Source organism: Eretmochelys imbricata, chromosome 22 (assembly GCF_965152235.1).
Source record: "Eretmochelys imbricata isolate rEreImb1 chromosome 22, rEreImb1.hap1, whole genome shotgun sequence".
Taxonomy (NCBI): domain Eukaryota; kingdom Metazoa; phylum Chordata; order Testudines; family Cheloniidae; genus Eretmochelys; species Eretmochelys imbricata.
Genome location: NC_135593.1, coordinates 1,384,425 through 1,402,019, shown reverse-complemented (window position 1 = coordinate 1,402,019; position 17,595 = coordinate 1,384,425). Strand labels below are relative to the sequence as shown.

The 17,595-nt window shown below is 50.4% G+C and overlaps 2 non-coding genes across 2 annotated transcripts; one reads left to right on the top strand and one right to left on the bottom strand.

Annotated features, from left to right (window-relative positions):
* Window positions 1-8,315: 8,315 nt before the first annotated feature.
* Window positions 8,316-8,387, bottom strand: TRNAQ-CUG (transfer RNA glutamine (anticodon CUG)). Its single transcript has one exon. It is a non-coding gene; the product is annotated as a tRNA-Gln (tRNA).
* Window positions 8,388-9,042: 655 nt separating this feature from the next.
* Window positions 9,043-9,115, top strand: TRNAR-CCU (transfer RNA arginine (anticodon CCU)). Its single transcript has one exon. It is a non-coding gene; the product is annotated as a tRNA-Arg (tRNA).
* Window positions 9,116-17,595: the final 8,480 nt, after the last annotated feature.

Here is a 17,595-nt window from a genome sequence, read left to right as displayed (position 1 = left end):
ACCTAGAGACCTGTCTGCTGTTACCAAGGCTGTGCAGCCTGCAGATCTCCTGCCCACGCTAGAGCTTGCAAGGTGCTAGTCCGGAGAGGACCGATGTCACCGTGGCACCAATGGCTCCACCGTGCCAGGCCCAAGCTCAGACGGGCCCATAACACTCGCTTCCTCCCCTCTCGCAGCGCTGCCGAAGTGGTCCTGGTCCCACAGTGGAGGGGGGCCATGTGAGCTTGTTGCAGAGCTGCTGCTCAGGGATGGGAACTTCCTGGTACCCCAGCCTCCAAAATCATCCAGGCTGCACTTTCTGCATGACTACATGCCAGCTGAGGGGTGCATGGGAATTGGTGGCCTCTGCTGCAGGTGATGGGCACCTCAGGCACTTAAAGCCATGGCCTAGAGGAGGGAAACACTTAACTGCAGAGTCTGCAGCTGCCTAGGGCCAGTGCTGAGGATTTAGAGGCCCTAGTGCCGCCGTTGCAAGGTTCAAGCATGCTCAGCCTTGGAATTGCCACCCCTCCCTTGACTAGTAGCTGCGGCTATCTTAGGCTGGCCTCTGGCAATTGGCCTCATAGCTATAGTCAGAGAAGCTGCAGGTGTCTCTGTGACTACTGGGGGCCATTAAGCTAGAGCAGATAAAGAAAGTGGAATTAACCTCAAGGAACGGAGGTCACTCATAGGAAAGGAATGTTAAGGGGCTCAGGGAATGAGAAAGCAGGTGAGGCTTGCAGTGGGAGAATAGTCCCAGCTGGTTGGGGAGCATCTCCAAAGTGGAAAGGAAACAAGCATGGGGAGAGGTGGTGGTGACCAGGCAGTAGACTAGCATGTAGGTGGGAGCAGAGGGAGAAAGGCTGGTGTCTTCAGATTCCCAAGGGCTAAGTCTTCACTTTGGGGAAATGGTGTTTGCAAGGGGCTTGCTCGAATGGCAGGATGGGCGCTGGGGAAGGGATTTGTCAGAACTGAGCAGGTATCTGCTGGATTTGGATCTTTGAGCTGAGAGTGGGAGCACACACAGTGACTGGTGACATGGGGTGGCACTGGAGACGTGGCTATAGAAGGTCTGAATGAGGAAGGAGATAAATCTGTGGGGAGCTTCCCTGATCACTCTGAAAGTTCTGCTCACTGTGGACACTGGTAAACCCACATGGGTAGAGCTCAATGAGAAGAACTGGGGGCTGAGGGAGCTGTGTATGGCAATGCAGCTAGTCATGTAGAGGTGTGTGATCAAAATGAAAAATGTCTCTGAGATTCAGGACCGGGGACACTAGGGCACCAATGGCCCTGCCACACCAGGCCCATGCTCGGAGCCCACAGTGACGACATAGGGGCCCACAAATATGTTTGGCACCAGGGCCCACAAAAGGTTAATCTGCCCCTAAATCCAGAGGCTGGGGGCTGTGGGTGCAGACCCAGCAGAGTGGCGCAGCCGCAGCGTGCTGGGCCCATAACCCAGAGGTCGGTGGATCGAAACCATCCTCTGCTAGGGATGCACTTGTTTCTTTTTGCTCTGGGCCTTCAAGTGAGTCGGCGACCAGCAGAGCGCCAAGAGCCTAGGCCATGAGGCCGGAGGTGGCTGAGGCGGGGGCCTGCCAGGGAGCTCCCTGGCACCTCTGGCTGTCTGGGCTGAAGGCAAGAGGCCTGCATGTGGTGAGGGCTACTGTCCTGGCCTGAGACAGCCGTGCTTCCTCGTCCCCTTCTCCCACCCGCACCGGCAGGCGGCTGCTGCAGGAGAACACGAGGGAGGCTCTCGGGACACTGGGCAGCTCTGGGCAGCTCTGTGTGGCTGTCTAGGGAAAGAGCCAAGGCTCCCGACTCGACCTGCCATTGACTCATGGGGCTCTGCACTCCGTCAGCTGGGGCGGGCCAGGCTGCAGCCGGGACTCAGGCTGGGGCAGCATGGCCGTGCTTCCCTGACGAGGCATGAGGCTGCCCAAGAGCTTTGCGCAGGCAACAGGGAAGTGGGAGGAAGGCTTCTTCGAGCTGGCATGTCTCATCCGTTTCTCCCTTGCTGCTTGGGTGGGAAGGAAGTGAATTGTTTCCGGCTGAAGGTTTTGCACTTGGCCTTGAGGATTAAGCCCGAGCCCCCGGCATGGCTGCTGGGAGATGGGATTCCGGGTCGCATCCAGCGCACTCTGAGGGCCACCATCTGAAACCACTGAGGCCAAGAGGGATAGTTTTGAGGTGGCAAAAAAGAGCCTTTGAGGATCCCAGCAGATCTTGAGGAGCGAGGAAGTAGTCCAGGCTTATCGTCCTCCCAGGGTGGGCTCCAACCACCATCCTTTCGGTTAACAGCCGAACGCGCTGACCCCTTGCACCACAGAGACACCTAGAGACTGATGTGCTGTTACCAAAGCTGCTGCCTAACAGCCTGCGCGTGTGGGGCAGAGTGTCGGGGAGTGAGGGAGTGAGGGGTGCAGGCTCTGGGAGGGAGTTTGGTGCAGGAGGGGGCTCCAGGCTGGGGCAGAGTGTTGGTGTTGGGGACACTGGGGCATGGCCACTCGGTAACTCGAGGGGATGGAAGACCACGAGTGTCGATGAAGCCCCCTCGCACTAGGCCGAAGTGTCCTTGGCCCCCCACCTGGAGGCACTCGCAGTAGTTATGCTGAGGATCTGCAACAATATGTTGCAGAGTCAGACTGCCTGAAACTAAACAAGGCCAAACAGGGCACATATGGAAGAACAATGCTGAATAAAGCAGCTTTATGTATGGTTTAACAGATGGTACAGAGAACAAGGGAACTAGCTGGTAACTGGATTGGCTGGCTATATGGATACTTAGGGCAGCTTGCTATTGGATAAGTATGCTGAAGAAAGGATGTATAAAAGCCTGTGTAACTTCCTGCTCTGTGTGCAGGATGTGAGATTCTATTCTCCCTGTACCTTCTTTGAAGCTTCAAATAAATTTTTCTGCCTCTCCACCCCGTTGTGATTATTGGGTGACGCACGCCAGGCAACGAACCCCTGCTGTTGCTTGCCTCTGGCACTGGGTGCCGGCAACAGCTTTTGGCATCCCTGGGTGGGCAACGAGGCTGCTATTTAGCCTTGCCTGGAACCTTCCTGGAGGGCGAGGATTGCAGCAAGAACCGACGCCCAGCGCGCACTGGTGAGTTCATCGGGGGCCTCGGAGGAGACGCGATTTGATCGACTCCGGAGGGCACAATGGTGCAACACACTCATATAGTGGAGAAGCAGCTGTGGGCGACGGTGAGGATCCAGTCCCTTAGACATAGGGGAGTAGCAGCTGCGGGCGATGGTGAGGAACCGGTCCCTTGGATAAGGTAGGAACCTTTTGAGATCCGGATTGTATGCTCTTTTGGAACCTGGGGATGCCCAGAGTTACCCTGTAGGTATGGGACAGGGACAGAGCTCTGGAGTTAGGGCACAGTGTACGCCCCTAGAGTGCATTCTAGCAAACTGGAAGGTATTTGGTGCGGATCCTATGACTAAGAGTCAGTTAAAACAATTCTGTACAGTTGACTGGCCTCAATATCAACTAGAGGACCAGGAGTGGTGGCCACTAGGAGGGTCAATTAATTACAACACGATCCTCCAGTTACTCCTGTTCTGTCAGAGAACAAGGAAGTGGAATGAACATATGTATGCACATTTGTTTTTGGCTTTATGTGCTCGACCAGATATTTTACAGCACTGTAATCTGACTCCGACTGGTTCGGTAGCAGCTAATGTTAGTCCCCAGACCCCCAACCCCATTGTAATGGCAGAGCTGGTGTCCCCTTCGGCCCCTACACCCACACATTGTAAGTCCCCAATGGTTGGCCTATACCCCTTAATCACCGAAATTAAAGTCACCCGGTCTGGATCGGATAGGTGTCTGGCCACGACTATGCAGGTTTATACTCATGTGCCCTTTAACCCTGGGGATTTGGCTGCTTACAAAGCATAGGGAGTAGAGTTTTCCACCAACCCAAGCAGGTTTATTTCAGTTTTTGGGGGATATCTTAGCAGCCACAAGCCAGACTGGGATGATTGTAACATCCTCCTGTGAATCCTATTGTCTGAGGTTTAAAGAAACAAGTTATGTCCAAGGCAAGGGAGGAGGCGCAGAAACGGTACGACCGGGATCGTATTAATGTCCCTGACCCGGATGCACAAGTCCCCCGAGCAGACCCCAAGTGGGATCCAAATGATCCTGGGGATATGACCCGCCTTACCTCCTAGTCAGCGCAGGAGTGGGGCCTCGGGGAGAAGGGGTGATGCAGATGCGTGGCCTCAAGAAGAAGGGATGGGGCTACTGTTCGGGCTCTGGTGGCCGCTAATTTTAGGGAGCCTGCACCGCTCTTAGTGGGACTGCAAGACATCCCAGAGGAGAGAAGGTGGCCAGCAGAGCAGTGACAGGGTGGAACAGCAAATGACTGACAATGTGGGCAGACAGGGGAGGGAGAAAGGGGCTTTCCCCCCAGGAGGTGAGAGGTGATCACTGGGTTTTCATTGGCCCAGGACAGCAGCTGGGAGTGAGGTGCACTGAAGGGAGGGGCACTTCCAAAGAGCTTTTGGTCTCTGGATTTCAGAGCCCAAGGCAAAAGGACACCGCCCGGCGTACTGTGAGCGGGTGTTTTGCTCATAGTGTCATCTTATGAATCCTGATTGTGGTGTTTTCCAAAGTTAAGACAAGGTGATTTTCCTCCTTTTTATTAAAGTTTCGTTTCTCCACTCAGTGCTGGTGAGTGAGGAAAGTATCGCCTCTTAGAGGCACCCAGTAGCCCTGGTTAGTTTCCCCAGATTACTGGGTGGGGGCTTAAGCGGATTGTGTGCTGTACTGTTGAAGAGGAGCCCCAAGCACCCGAACAGGGAATTGTAACTTCAGCCTTCATATTAAGAGCCAGATGAGGGAAGAGCATCTTCGCAAGCAGGCTGGCTAACCTAGTGAGGAGGGCTTTAAACTAGGTTCACCAGGGGAAGGAGACCAAAGCCCTGAGGTAAGTGGGGAAGTGGGATACCGGGAGGAAGCATAAGCAGGAGCGCACGAGAGGGGAGGGCTCCTGCCTCATACTGAGAAAGAGGGACTATCAGCGAGTTATCTCAAGTGCCTATACACAAATGCAAGAAGCCTGGGAAAGAAGCAGGGAGAACTGGAAGTCCTGGCACCATCAAGGAATAAGGATGTGATTGGAATAACAGAGACTTGGTGGGATAACTCACATGACTGGAGTACTGTCATGGATGGATATAAATGGTTCAGGAAGGACAGGCAGGGCAGAAAAGGTGGGGGAGTTGCACTGTATGTAAGGGAGCAGTATGACTGCTCAGAGCTCAAGTATGAAACTGCAGAAAAACCTGAGAGTCTCTGGATTAAGCTTAGATGTGTAAGCAACAAGGGTGATGTGGTGGTGGGAGTCTGCTATAGACCACCGGACCAGGGGGATGAGGTGGACGAGGCTTTTGTCCGGAAACTAATGGAAGGTACTAGATCGCAGGCCCTGGTTCTCATGGGAGACTCCAACCACCCTGATATCTGCTGGGAGACCAATGCAGCGGTGCACAGACAATCCAGGAAGTTTTTGGAAAGTGTAGGGGACAATTTCCTGGTGCAAGTGTTGGAGGAACCAACTAGGGGCAGAGCTCTTCTTGACCTGCTGCTCACAAAGCGGGAAGAATTAGTAGGGGAAGCAAAAGTGGATGGGAACCTGGGAGGCAGTGACCATGAGATGGTCGAGTTCAGGATCCTGACACAGGGAAGAAAGGAGAGAAGCAGAATACGGACCCTGGACTTCAGAAAAGCAGACTTTGACTCCCTCCGGGAACTGATGGGCAGGATCCCCTGGGAGAATAACATGATGGGGAAAGGAGTCCAGGAGAGCTAGCTGTATTTTAAAGAATCCTTATTGAGGTTACAGGGACAAACCATCCCGATGTGCAGAAAGAATAGTAAGTATGGCAGGCGACCAGCTTGGCTTAACAGTGAAATCCTTGCTGATCTTAAACTCAAAAAAGAAGCTTATAAGAAGTGAAAGATTGGACAAATGACCAGAGAAGAGTATAAAGGTATTGCTCGGGTATGCAGGACTGAAATCGGGAAGGCCAAATCAGCTGGAGGTGCAGCTAGCAAGAGATGTTAAGAGTAACAAGAAGGGTTTCTTCAGGTATGTTAGCAACAAGAAGAAAGTCAAGGAAAGTGTGGGCTCCTTCCTGAATGAGGGAGGCAACCTAGTGACAGAGGATGTGGAAAAAGCGAATGTACTCAATGCTTTTTTTGCCTCTGTCTTCACGAACAAGGTCAGCTCCCAGACTACTGCACTGGGCAGCACAGCATGGAGAGGAGGTCACCAGACCCCTGTGAAGACAGACGTGGTTCGGGACTATTTAGAAAAGCTGGATGAGCACAAGTCCATGGAGCCGAATGCGCTGCATCTGAGAGTGCTAAAGGAGTTGGCAGATATGATTGCAGAGTCATTGGCCATTATCTTTGAAAACTCGTGGTGATCGGGGGAAGTCCCAGACAACTAGAAAAAGGTGAATGTAGTGCCCATATTTAAAAAAGGGAAGAAGGAGGATCCTGGGAACTACAGGCCAATCAGCCTCACCTCAGTTCCTGGAAAAATCATGGAGCAGGTCCTCAAGGAATCAATTCTGAAGCACTGAGAGAAGAGGAAAGTGATCAGGAACAGTCAGCATGGATTCACAAAGGGCAAGTCATGCCTGACTAATCTAATTGCCTTCTATGATGAGATAACTGGTTCTGTGGATGAGGAGAAAGCAGTGGACGTGTTGTTCCTTGACTTTGGCAAAGCTTTTGACACGGTCTCCCACAGTATTCTTGCCAGCAAGTGAAAGAAGTATGGGCTGGATGAATGGACGATAAGGTGGATAGAAAGTTGGCTAGATTGTCGGGTAGTGATCAATGGCTCCATGTCTAGTTGGCAGCCGGTATCAAGTGGAGTGCCCCAAGGGTCGGTCCTGGGGCCAGTTTTGTTCAATATCTTCATAAATGATCTGGAGGATGGTGTGGATTGCACCTTCAGCAAGTTTGCAGATGACACTAAACTGGGAGGAGAGGTAGATACGCTGGAGAGTAGGGGTAGGATACAGAGGGACCTAGACAAATTGGAGGATTGGGCCAAAAGAAATCTGATGAGGTTCAATAAGGACAAGTGCAGAGTCCTGCACTTAGGACGGAAGAATCCCATGCACTGCTACAGACTAGGGACCGAATGGCTCGGCAGCAGTTCTGCAGAAAAGGACCGAGGGGTTACAGTGGACAAGAACTGGATATGAGTCAGCAGTGTGCCCTTGTTGCCAAGAAGGCCAATGGCATTTTGGGCTGTATAAGTAGGGGCATAGCGAGCAGATGGAGGGACGTGATCGTCCCCCTCTATTCGACATTGGTGAGGCCTCATCTGGAGTACTGTGTCCAGTTTTGGGCCCCACACTACAAGAAGGATGTGGATTTACTTGGGGATTGGTCCTGCTTTGAGAAGGGCGTTGGACTAGATGACCTCCTGAGGTCCCTTCCAACCCGGATATTCTGTGATTCTATGATTCTATGTGCAGCCAGCTGAACTAGCCAGGCTGCCTAAGTGTATTCACCCGTCTACCGCAAGAGCAAGCCCTGGGTGCTTCTCAGAAGCTGGGGAAAAGCCTCTTGGGGAAATATCTCCTGCGCCACCACCAAAAGGTGGGAATGGTCAGAGGCCTCACTGAGTGAGGAATGGTCAGAGGCCTCACTGCTGGGCTGGCCGTGGTTTCCTACCACCTTGTGATGCTGGCCGCAGAGAGAATGCTGGTCTGTGGGTGGCCTTCAGTGTGGGATCGGCATGCCAGGGAGCAGGGAGCAGGCTGTCTGTCTGTCTCTGTGGCTGTCTGCTGGCCACACATAGGCATGTTCCTCCTCTCCTCTTGCCCCACCCACAGTTGCTCTGTGCCTTTTAAGCCTTCCCTTGGAGCTGTCAGCACCAGCCACCTCTGCTCTAGGTGCCCAGAGGAGGAGAGGTGCGCTGGGCTCCAGCCTGGGACTCTTCCTCCTTCCTGCCTAGCCCTGACTATGAAGCCTGTCCCTGGCACTTCTTTATTCAAGCACCATGTGGGAAAGAGGAAGAGGTTGGCAACTGCAGATACAAGGACCAAACTTGTGTGCATCAGGTGAAGCAGCGAGAAACACAACGTTCAGGTATCTCTAGCCAGACTGTTAAGTTCCAGGGCCCCAACCTATTGTGGCCAGACCATTAAACCAGCTGGACCAAAGACCTATCTCCAGTGGGCATCAGTCGCCCAGAAAGAGGGAAAAAATTCACTCTGATTCACCCAGAGACACGGAAACCAAGCACCCTAAACTCTAAGGCTTTGCAGCAAACCAACATAGCCCCAGGAGGTCCCACTGGGATTTGAACTCAGATCGCAGGATTCAGAGTTCTGCGTGCTGACCATTACACCATGGGACCTGCTAGCATTTCCATTTCTGGACCCCTGTGACTCTCAGCTGGCTGGCTAGCACTCTGCACTTATTGCTTCCCTCCGGCTGCTTCCTCTTGCAGCACTCTCTCTCCTCCATCAACTGTAGCCCTGCACTACCGGATCTGCGGGTCCTGCCCTGAGTCCCTGCATCCCCCTGCTTTGCCTCCATTCCCTGCAGGCCGCAAAAATGTCCGGAGAGGCTGCCCCTCCCCTCACTTGGTGATCCTGCTCAAATCGTCCAGCTGCAGCCTCATCTCCTGGAACTCGGCCAGCTGTCACTTGATCCAATTGTACAGCAGCCCACAGCCTCCCCCTGGGTCTGCCCCACCTGGTTATTCCTTACAGGCTGACCTGACCCCCCTTCCAGCCCCAGATTCGCCCACTAATCATCCTACTGGCACGCAGAGCCAGGACATGGAGGTGCTGGAGGAGGGAGGTGTGACTCTAGGGTGGGGTTCTTCTCTAAAGATGGCTGGCAGAAAGGTGGTGCTCAGCTCTGTCAGTGACCGGCCCCGTTGCCTCGTGCCAGGGGATGCAGACAGTTATGTAAAGTGCATAAAGGGAGTATTTGGTTCCAAGTGAATGTGAGGAATGTGCAATTATGAGAGGGAATTTCCATCCCTCCTTCACTTATGCAGCAGGGCCCCAGTGGCCTAATGGATAAGGCATTGGCTTCCTAAGCCAGAGATTGTGGGTCCAAGTCCCATCTGGGGTGAAAAGCTGTTTTCTTCTTCTATATTGCAAGGAAAACTTGGTCTTATTTTCACCAAGGAAGCTGGGAGATGTTGGAACACAAAGTACTGGATCTTGGGAACAATCCCCCACAAATATCATCTTCCACTCGACAAACGCTTTCTAAACCCATCAGTATCAAACAGTTAATACTAGTGTTTGTCTGAGAACAGAGTGAAGGGGAGTGTTTACTCCAACGTGTCAATGAACAAAACAGATGGAAAGAGCAAGGCTGTTCTGAAAGAGAATGGATTTGTCTGGAGACAAAGCAGAGCCTGAGGATGAGCAATGGTGTGAAAAGAAGAGGTTCAAATGTGTGTTAGATGTTAGTTAGGTTGGTCTGGCAAATTTAAAGAAAATACCAATGCCCTTAGCATGATGCGGACACTGGCTGTTTCTGACCTTTTACTGAGAGTTCATTGAGAAATATTTTCCTTAATTATGTTATGGAATAAAGGGTGTCTTGCCCTTCGAGACAACATGGCCACATGGCATGGGCCAATGCGCACCTCCCAGCCAACTGCTAGAGAAGACAACAGCAACACAGGCAGGGATGGCAGCAGGGCAGGCTGCAGCTCCAGGAAGATGGTGGTACCAGGTCTCATCAATGGGGAGGTGGCCACCCCAGCGTGCACAAGGCTGACCCATCAAGTGTGGTGTGTGCTGCAGCGTGCTGCTACTCACTTTTGCAACCGTGTTGCCCTGAGGACACTCATGTATCTGGGTAGTATCAGATCTCTGGACGGGCTCACAGAGCAGCTCAGCCTCGCTTGGCAGAGATTGGCCAGACCCCAGGAAGAGGAGGGCGTGCACTCAGGCCCTGTAAGGGGGTTCTCTCACCAGGGTGGCGCCTCCCGCTGTTTGTCTCAGGGATTAGCTCACTCAGCCGGAGTTCCCACTCCTGGTGGTGCCTTGTCCATCGTTCTTGCCACTTGCAGACCCACCTCAGTCCAAGTACAGCGGCATCCTCTTTATGACTCGGCCATGCGGCCGTGCCGGGATCTGTGCTCCTTCCTTCCAGGGTGATGGGGCAGGGGGTGGGTATCTCCAAATCCAGCCATGTCCCCAGTGGTGAGTGGCAGGGAACCAGGCCCACAGTACTCTGGGTTCCAGCCCAGGGATCCTGTAGAAACAGCTTCTGCTTCCTCTCCTTAACTGCCTCCACCAGTGCTGCTTCAATTCCCGGGGCTGCTCTCCCGCAGTCCCAGCACGTTGTTCGCCCTCTTCTCAGGGTCTCAAGCCTGCAAGTCTCAGCAACCAGCCAGGAGCTCTCTCTAGCTTCCCCTGGTCCCTGCTAGCAGCTGCCCTGCCAGAGGTGCTGTGACCCTATGCCCCATATTCTTCAGAGAGATATTGTTATGATACACATATGGCATTACTAACATGTGTTTTATGCAAGATGGGTCATGTGAGATATCACTGGAAAGTTTAGACTGTTCTTGAACTCAAGATTTAGGCGCACTAAGTCCAGAGTCAACATGGCTGTCCTTGGGTTCAGGATTGTGTGGTCTAACGGCTTGAGTCAATATGGCACCGTGAACTACAGGGATGAATGACCGATTGGCCAGTGTCAATATGGCCACCCTTTGGTTCAGGGTTGCAAGGCCTAATTGCCAGATCCAGGGGCCACTTTGGAAGGGCCCAGCTAACTCCACCGGGTCCCAGCCCAAGGCCCTCTCAAGTTAAGTGCATTTGCCACCCAGCCAACCGAGATCCTACTGCAACATCCTGACTTTACACGGCTACGAGATACCACTCACTCCGCCTCCCTGGGCCACTTTCTACCTTCTTTCCTGAAGCTGTCATCCAAATATCATCGGGATCTCTGGGTTCCCTGGCACTGGCAGCTCCGTGGAACTTTGTACATCGAACAAACAATTTTTTAGTGTAGACAAGGCCTCAATGTGCCTCGTTTTTTTAATCATTCCTCAGAGATCAGGTTTTTTTAAACCTTGTATCATTTTTGTTGCCTTGCTATGTCTGAAAGGAGACTAGCTCCAAATCTGTGCTTTTCAATCTTTTCCAAGATGTCTTTATTAATGATGAATAAAACTGATTCTGTAATAAGTGAGACCCTTACAATTATTATATGTCGCAGTCCTGAGCATATAATACTCAATGGATTGACTCAGTTCCAGTGTGAGGGGAGGACCTGTAGCTCTTGATCTCTGCAAGAGGATCTGGACTGGACTCTGATGTTATTTTTAATGACAGTTATTACAGTGGTGCCTAGAGATCAACCCAGCATGCAGTGCCATTGGGCCAGGGGCTGTACAAACACTGTAGCACACAGTCCCTGCCCCATAGAGCAGTCAATCTCCATAGAGAAGCCAGCCCCAGGGTCTATAATAGAAATCTCCAGTAGAATACAGACAATAGCCAGGGCCCCAGCTCAGAAGCTGAGTGCCCCCCCGGACCCTCTGGCAAGGGGCATTCAGAGTGCGAGTGCACACTGGGTGTCAAGGGGAAATGGTGGAAGATACAAGACAGCGGAGGGGATTCACATCTGCAGAGCTAGCTGGCAGACCCAGCCAGCACTTCACCGTTCTCCATCCCAACCAGGGAACAATTCCTCTGGGTGGAAAACCTCACAACCCCTACGGCGGCAGCTAGGAAAATGATTCACGGCATGGTTTGGCTTCAGTGGATGTTGGCAGCAGAACCAAAGCTCATTAACACTATCTGTGAACTTGTATCTCTAAAGCTTTACAAAATCACCAGGACTTTCTAGTAAAATATTGTCCTTTTCCTTTGTGATGAGCATGTCACTGGCAGAGGACAGCCTGGAGAGCTTCTGAAATCTAACCCGTTAGAAGAGCTGGCGTGCTCAGTGCTCACCCCAAGCATTCAGGCGTGTGGAGTGGGACACCGGCGCGTGCTATGACAAGTGCACTAGTCATTACTGCTCCAGGTGCCCATATTTACAATTTCTATAGATTCCAACGTTCAGACAATGCTCTGTTCTAACAGCGTCTCATGCCTGTTTAAAGAACAGAAAGGTGCTGTTAGAGAGCTTATTCCTTCACTCTCCCACTTCCCTGGTCCTTCTCACATGAACAGAGAGCAACAATACCCGAAGTCCGAAGGTGCAAACAATTCGATGTTTATTGGGGTGAACTTCCAGCAAGCTTAAATACAAGTTCCTTTTCCTTATTTCTGAATCCCAACTTACTTCCTGTTTGCCCCTAATTTATATAGTAATATTCTTAGCTATACCTTAACCAATCATTCTACTAAAATTTAACTAACCAATCCTAACATATGGTAACATGATTATGTAACCAATTATATCCCACCACCTTAATTAGTTTACACCCAGCAAAATTAATTATACAGCAGACAGGAACAATCACAGAACCAGACAGAGATTATACAGACAAACAATAGCAAAGTGGGAACTATAATGGCAAGACAATACAGAAGTGAGGATTTCACATCCCAGCTATTGATAAGTGAGTTCTTGCCAGACAGGATGCTACCAAACTAAGTTTCCTTTTACATTTTCTAGGCACTTCCCTTTCTCTGGAGGTGATAGGAATACAATCCTGTCCTGATAGTGCCTAACAGCCCAATAGCACCTTATTTCAATGTGACTAGTTTGGAATGTGAGGAGGTGACCGGTCGCTTCCCAGCTTATGGCTGCCTCTGCTGCTTAGCCAAAGGCCTTAGCCTAAGAACAGGGCCCCAGACTGTCACAGTAAGAGAAGGACCTTACATTGGCAGACAGTGATTTTGATTCTTTCTTTTATACCTCTAACTAGCCAAGTGATAAGAATACACCTAAATTCTTAAAGTACAGGCCTTTACAGACAGGCCTGAATATCTATATCCTAACACTCCACCCCTTTTTTTTTTCTTTTTCTTTTGGGATCCTCCTGCCCAGGTATCCCTGGAAAAGCACAGGACATATGGCGACACATTTCCTGATAGGGCCAGGCATCAAGGTGGAAGGTGTCGATGCTCCATCTGTCCCACTGCCCCTTGTGTAGTACCATGCCCTGCACCTTCTCTCGTACGGGCATACTACACCTATTCCAATTAGTGTTCCAGACTTCCCAGTATAGTGGGCCCGAGAAGGTTGGGTCCGGGTTGTCTAGTACACATAGGTGGGGGGGGGAGGGGCTTACTACATTACTTATAGGTTATAATTAGTGGCTGTTCTCTAGGGGGTTGTGCCCCCCTTGATCGTTTCCATATACAATGTAACACACATATAGTTAACAATACACTAGCTGCTATGATAATCCACAGCAACACCGAGAGTCCTGACCACTGCAGTATGGTCCAACATCCTGGCCACCACCAAAAACACTGCTTCTCCTCCTTTGATAAGGTTAAAATTTTGTCAGCGCCATCCTGTAGTGTGTATTGTAAGTGTGTCCAACTGTTGGCGCTTGCAGCAAGTTGCTCTTGTAATCTTTGTGTACTTTTGTCCATATTGTGTGTCCATTGAATATCCACAGTGAAATTTGGTATTGTCCAAACCAATTCAACTACTTGGTACGGCATGGGGTAGTAGGTGCCGGTTCGATTGTTTCCAACGATGAAGTCCACTGATCCATTGGTACACCATAGTCCAGGTGGCAGTGTATAGAAGTTTATAATTTGGTCATACACTGGAAGGATTTTGCCTCCCAGTGTTATGTTGCAGGATTGCATACATTCCCAACAGAATACACCGTACCCCATATACATTACCCCTAAATGCCCCCCCTTTGCAATAGGCCATTGATCCTGTTCCTCTATAGTCATAGGAGAGGGGCACATCCATATTCCTCCTCTGGATATACAACTGCTTAATGTGATGACAGTCCAATTTACACCATTCCAGCCCCCCCACCTATTCCCTAGTGGCTCCCAACGTGCTCCCCCTTCCCTACTAACTCCCATAGGGTTCAAGGGAACCACCTTATTTGCATTTCCTTCCCATGGTATCATAGTAACAATTACACAAGAACTGTCCCCACAGGTCGGGGATGTTATTTTCCAGGTAGATGGGTATGTTTTTGCAATTGTGGATAGATATGGGCTAGCCTCCCGATTTAATACTGAAGGCCATTGTTCTGACCAAGCATCTCTCATAATATCCATTAACATTATTAACTGAGCATTTTGAATACCTACGCACACTTCTCCCCATGTTAGTCTTCTGAATCCATCCTCTACCCATGTCAACAGGTCCCCTGCCCAATGAGTTAACTGCAAGTTTACCTCTACTGCTGTCCTCCACCCTGTGGCAACTGCTGATAGTTGCTGTGCCATTAATTCATTAATTTGTTGTTGAAATTTCACATTTTGGCTTACTAATTGTTTGGTTACCCACTCGTCCCCCAGATTCCATGTACCCAGCATAGTGTTCCCCGCTGCCCACAACCCCCTTTTTCGACGACGATTCCAGGTGTGTCCCCTCACCCATGCATTGAATTGTTGTTTCAATCCTTTTATGTACATACTACAATTAGGATGGATTTGGTCCACCCACCATTCCTTGGGGCGTACCACCCATGTAATAGAGTGAAAGGACACGTTAAAAAGTGCTGGCTGCACCTGCTCCCACAATGGCTCCCATACATTTGCTCATCGGGGAATATTCTTGGCTCCAGGCTGTGGCCACTTTAAATTTGGATTCTTCCAACTTGGCATCCATATCACCTGTAGGGTTACATTCTGTAAAATGGTTAACTCATCATACACCCAGCGTCCCAAAGGGGATTTTACGCCTAATGTAATATGTACATAACAATCACACCTTCGGGGATTATCTTCCATGGAAGTACCATTGTGGTTACATATGGTAACATCACACCCTAAATGTGGGGCCCTATTTTCCCAAGAGGGTTCATTTGCTCCAGGAGACCAGAGGGTTATATTCTTTGGACCCTCTGTAACAAACCACATAGCTGGGTAACTGTGTTTTCCACTATCGTTAATCATGGCAGCACCCAGGGAGTACCATGCGATATTTCCTGATAAATTTGATATTCTCCACCTGGTTGGGATTCCCCCATCTAATCCATAAACCATATACCGACACTGCCAAATTCCTGTTGGAGTATTAGTGGTACATCTTTCTATGGGGAGATTCTCATAGTCTTCATTAGCTTTATTACCACAGGTTGCATGTGTAGCCGTCCATGTGTTTCCTCCTTTTGACACTTCACATCGTGGGATCTGAATAGAATTTGTAAATGTGACAATTGTGATTAGCACTAGTAATTGTTCCATCCAGGGCCAGGGAATTTTCATCCTTTTCTCCTTTTTGAATTAACCTGTAATACACACATAACAAAATGTACACGTCCCCTTTCCCAATCCCCTGTTTGTACCTTTTTATTTGCGTGCAGTGGACCCACTCCCGTCCTCCATTCTCTGTACCCAGTAATAGCAGACTGGGCCCTAATTGGTCAAGGACAAGATAGGGGCCCTTCCATTTAGGAGCTGGGAATGGATGGTGTTGACCTGGAATCTTGTACATCACTAGATCTCCCACCATGGGTAGATTACACTCCCCAGGCAGGTCATACCATGCTTTAACTCTTGCTGCTCCTTGCTCGTCTCGCCAGGCCACCGCCTGCTGTACTTGTTTTACATGGTCAATTAAAGTTAAAATCCATTCTTGTGTTAAGCCATGTGTAGTGACTTCCCCAGGTACTGGGGTAAGTAGATTTTCCCACCGTTCCATAGGCCTTCCCATGAGAGCTTCATATGGAGAAAATCCTGTGCCCTTTGATTCTCGGGCCCTTATTCTCATTAAGACAAAGGGCAGTAACTGTGACCAGTTTTTTCCTCCGACTTCCACTCCCTTTCTTAGCTCACTTTTAATGGTGCGGTTCATGCGTTCCACCTGCCCCGCAGCCTGGGGGTGATAAGCAATATGGAACAACTGTGTGATTCCAGTGAGGGCTGATAGCTCCCCTAACAGATCTGACCGAAAAGCAGCTCCTTGGTCTGAGTCAATCACCTTCGGAACCCCCCAGCGAGTGAATACCTCATTTACCAGTATTGCAGCAGTTACCCGGGCAGTTTGTTACTTTGTGGGGAAAGCTTCCACCCACCGGCTGAAAGCATCCACTACCACCAACATGAATCGGTTTTTCCTGTGATCTGGTGGTAGGGGTCCTGTGTAATCAATTTGTATTCTTTCCCATGGTCCCCTTGGGGCTTGTCTCATTAATTCTCCCCTTAGCACCTTGTGAGGTGGGCTGTGCCTGGCACAGTCCAAACAACGTTCCAGATGTGATTTTAAATCAGCTGCCATTCCTGGCCACCAGCACAACCTTTTTAAAGTTCCCAGTGCCTCCTCAAACCCGGGATGTCCCCCTGCCAAGCTCCCATGCACCCAGCTTAAGAAAGCCGTCCGACTTCCCTGAGGGCACAACATTACCGGTCCCTCAGTTGTTAAGACACACCAAATCCCTTCCATTAGTTCCACCTTTGGCACATGCCTGTCCCCAAGTTTCATGATGCCTTCCAGTCCTGGGTCAGATTCCTGTAACTCTCGAATTCGCCCTCCCCGATCTGTACCCACCCCGCTTCTTGTTAACACTGTGACAGGCACACTGTCTTCTGGCTCCCAGGGCCATGGGGGTGCCTCTGTTGCAGCCCGCTTGGCCTCTACATCGGCCAGATTATTCCCTTTGCTTAGGGGTCCTGTTTTCTTGTGTGCCTTTACCTTTACCACATTGATCCGTGTAAAACAGTGACTCAGCTCCTCCACTCACTTCCACCAGATAGCATGCTTGATTGTGGAGCCGTCTGTTGCCCTGAAATGATTATCTGCCCACCATCTCAGCATTAATGTGGCACCACGAAATACATAATCTGAATCTACCACCACCCAACATTCTGGCTCAAATTTGGGATCCACTTCATTTAAAGCTGTTAGCAAGGCTGCCAGTTCTGCCTCCTGAGCTGACTTTGCTTCTAGTGAGAAACCAATGGTGCTGACTGACTCATTGCCTCTGATTCCCACAACAGCTAAGCCTGCAGTTTTCCATCCCCCTTGATACCTACAACTTCCATCCAAAAACCATACCAGTGTCCCCTCCTTTACCTGATTGGGGTTAGCCGCCCGAAACACCTGATGTTGGGTTTTACCTGGGCTGGCTTCACATTGGTGTGGGGTGCCAGCCAGATGTAATCCAGCTACCCAGACTATGGGTTCCTTTAACACCTCTGCTTTAATGTTTTCTGCCTGTAGAGCCAGCAACCATTTAGCAATACGCTGCCCACTCACTTGTCCCTGTAAGATAGTGTGCATGTTTAACAGCCGCAGGGGGTCATGATGAGATCGGACTATGACTTTCTGCATTCCCGTAAGGTATTTAAATTTCCCTACCCCCCAGTAGGAGCACAACAGCACCTTTTCACACCACCCATACTTCAATTCCACAGCACTCAAAAGTCGAGAGGCAAAGGCCACAGGTCGGTCCTTTGCTCCATACTCCTGTGTTAATGCACAAC